The sequence below is a fragment of the Cebus imitator genome, unplaced genomic scaffold, assembly GCF_001604975.1.
Source record: "Cebus imitator isolate Cc_AM_T3 unplaced genomic scaffold, Cebus_imitator-1.0 Scaffold17, whole genome shotgun sequence".
NCBI classification, from domain to species: domain Eukaryota; kingdom Metazoa; phylum Chordata; class Mammalia; order Primates; family Cebidae; genus Cebus; species Cebus imitator.
The window spans coordinates 5,886,157-5,889,952 of NW_016107332.1; positions in this window are offsets into that span (position 1 = coordinate 5,886,157).

The following is a 3,796-nucleotide window of genomic DNA, read 5'->3' on the forward strand; positions in this document are numbered from 1 at the left end:
GGTTCCTTGCAAGGGTTTTTTTCTTTGCTTCAATAAACTCTTGTTTCTGCCTTAAATCTACTTCAGTCTCTTGGCTTAACTCTTTCTCCCAAGAAGACAAAGATCAAGGATGGTGGAGCCTGCCCATACTCACCACTGGTAACACTAGAACTTCTGAAATAATATATTTTGGAATTATGCCTCCTTTTTTTTCAATAATTAGAGAAATATATTTTTCTAGCAGAGGCCAGAGGTTTCGTTTGACTATCTAAACATATCCTAATCATAACGTCTCGAGAATACAGAAATCTAAAAAAGATTTTATATCAAATATAGTGTTTTCCCATCTTCATTTATTTGGTATCTCTGGTTAATTATCTGACAGTAAAGGAGTTCACAAAAGAAATCTGAGATTCCACATTGAAATACTAATTGTAAAACAACAACAAAAACAGAAACAGAATAAATTGTATGAATATTAAATTGTATGAATATTATTTCATATTATTTAAAGATTTATTTTCTTCCCACCCAGATGTAGTAATGTTCTCTGTAGTTCAGAAATCTTATATATGCCCATTAAAAATAAGGACCTCGCCAGGTGTGGTGGCTCATGCCTGTAATCCCAGAACTTTGGGAGGCTAAGTTGGGCAGATCACACGGTCAGGAGTTTGAGACCAGCCTGGCCAACATGGCGAAACCCCATCTCTACTAAAAATACAAAAATTAGCTGGGTGTGGGGGCAGGCGCCTGTAATCTCAGCTACTAGGGAGTCTGAGGCAGGAGAATGGTTTGAACCCAGGAGGCAGAGGTTGCAGTGAGCCAAGATTGTGCCGCTGCACTCCAGCCTGGGCAACAAGAACAAGACCCTTTCTCAAAAAAATAATAAGGACCTAACTGGACTCCATGCAACTCAGAGGAACATGTACTGTGTGTAATGCTGTGGAAAGGAGACTACATGCTTTATCTCAGTTGATCTTCACAGAGACCCTATGAAGAAGCCCTATTTAATTCTTGTTTCTCAAAAGAGGAATCTGAGTTATGTCTAATTACAGGAATGGTAGATAAACCCAAGCAGTATGACTCAGCACCCACACTCAACACTGTATAATACTTCTCTGTAGAAATTAGGTCAGTATTGTTTTGAGAGCTTTGGAGGCTTCAGGGGATTCTTTTGCTTAGCTGTTAAAAAGAAGGTGTCTAAACTAACTTTGGAGGATTAAAAAATTTTCAAGACACCAAAAGTGATATTATTATAAAAAGGCACTCTGAACTAACGTGAAATTTCATTGTGACACCTTATTGTGACTGTGTAACCTCAGATGTTTTCTGTTTTAAAATGTCACTGCTATCTCAGTTGATTGTTCATCATCAGTTATAGATCTAACTTCTTGTTCTACTCTTTCCTGCCTTCTGGCTACTGCATTTGACTAGTCTAAAAAAAGTCGCTGTCTTGATTTTGGCTTTCAAGCAGTTATTTTACTGATGCCACTGAGCAGGGCCAACCTAGTTCATCTCTAGTCCCTTGGGACCCTTCCATCAGTAACAAAATTATGAAACCAGCAAAAGAGCTGAAACTACTTCCTTCCCACTTTCTTCACCAGTGCTCCCAGCCCTAAATTCATTGCTTAAGATGTAAAGGACAAATAAGTATTTTCATGTATGTTGAACAGTATAGTAGTAAGTGGTTGGATCTGAGAACAACTCATACCAACTAGAAGCCCATTAAATTCCACCCACACTTTTCCTAGTTCTCATCTTGGTCACCACCTGAAATGGAAACTCTGATGGTTTCAATCATGGTCCACTTAGTGAAATAATAACAACACCTGTTAACATAATAATATAAGGAATTAATTAAACAAGTGTTAGAGAACTGGAAAAGTAAAAAGAGCCAGGAGATAACATGGAAGCGGCCACCAAATATACACACATAAAAGGTTATCAGCAGTTATCTTCTGGTAGTAAGATTATGGCTAATTTTTCTACAAGGCATATATATTTATTTACACATATAAATTTTTTTAATGTAAAGCTTAAGTGAACACATACCTCATCCCACCTCCATTGAAACAAATACCACCACTCACATTAGAGTCTAAAAGGAATGCTTCTTACTTTTAAGTCAGTTACTGAATTAGATAGTAGTAATAGAATTCTCTAGAAAATAATTATGTAACCATATGGTGTATGAGATTTAACCATTGGAGTTACAGGTTCAAGAAGAGACTGCCAGTGATTCTAACACTGGCACCATTAATACACCTTTCTACCTAAACAGCCCCAGAAAAATCACTTTCCAGGAACAAAGAAGTCCTTAAGGTGTGTATGGAAGCTTTCACATCTTAGCTGCAGTACCTTGTATCAAACACCAATACTTTGGTTTGCCCCCACCACCACCCTTCTGTGACTTTTTTTTTTTTTTTTTTTTTTTGAGATAATGCTGTATCTATCCACATGGTCACTGATCAGAGCAGCCATTATATAATGTGACTTCGTTAACTGAGACAAGTTGATTGGTGAAGGGGTAGGCACCTGACCCAAGCTGACCCTTCCCTGGAACTGAAATCAGGAGATCAGGTCACTTTGGGGGATCAATAACATGTAAAACTTGGGAGCTACAGGTGGCCATGGAGCCCATACACATTGAGGGGCAGAGCCGGAGGTGTTTGAATTCTGCCTGAGGTCTGCTGCATTCTTTCCTCAGGTTCTGTGAAATATGGCAGTTTTCCTCTAACAACCCCAGCTTGGGGTTGTGCAGCTCCGGCAGAGATGCTGACTTTGTAATAAAAACAATTCTAATGCTATGTGGGTAATCCCCCATATAGGCACTGAGGAAGGAGAGCTAAGCAGAATCCTGGCACAATTAGTGCCTGAAGAGTATCTCAGCTTACAGTGTTACTACTCAGTTATTTCCCTTTATATAATCCTCTACATATAATCATATATTAGTTCATAAAATGAGTGCCTAAAGAATATCTTACTACTCGGTTATTTCCATATATATATATATATATATATACACATACATATAACTATATCTTAGTTCATAATCGGAGGAATGCCTAGGGTAGACACAGTACAGAGCATCAATTAAAGAATAAGAAGCTTATAGTCGGAGAAATGTCCACAGCAGACACAATGCAGAGCATGATTTAAGGGAAAAACAGTTATACCAGGGCAAGAATCCATGGCCCACATGGCAGCATTCAGTATCATAAGGATACCTGCTGTATGGCAGGCTTGGGGCAAGAGCGACTCCCCCGATAAAGGAGTTGTAGGACCTTGCAACCAGTTCTTGTGGAAGGCTGCCCTCAGACCAGCAATCTCTCGGGCATCCGAGGGCTCAAAACCCCACCAGATAATCGCACCTTGGTGACTGTGAACTTTATCAGCTCTTGTTACCGTGCTAGCTCAAAAGCATCCTCCTGTAGAACTCGCTGGAAGCTGCCAGCAGGTGGCGGTAGACCCTGACAGCTCTGTCACTGCTGTATGACTTAAGCATCCTCCTATATTCTTAGAAGTGGCGCTGGGCGCGGTGGCTCAAGCCTGTAATCCCAGCATTTTGGGAGGCCGAGGTGGGTGGATCACGAGGTCAAGAGATCGAGACCATCCTGGTCAGCACGGCGAAACCCCGTCTCTACTAAAAATACAAAAAGTTGGCTGGGCATGGTGGTGCGTGCCTGTAATCCCAGCTACTCAGGAGGCTGAGGCAGGATAATTGCCTGAACCCAGGAGGCGGAGGTTGCGGTGAGCCGAGATCGGGCCATGCACCCAGCCCGGGTAACATGAGTGAAACTCCGTCTCAAAAAAAAAA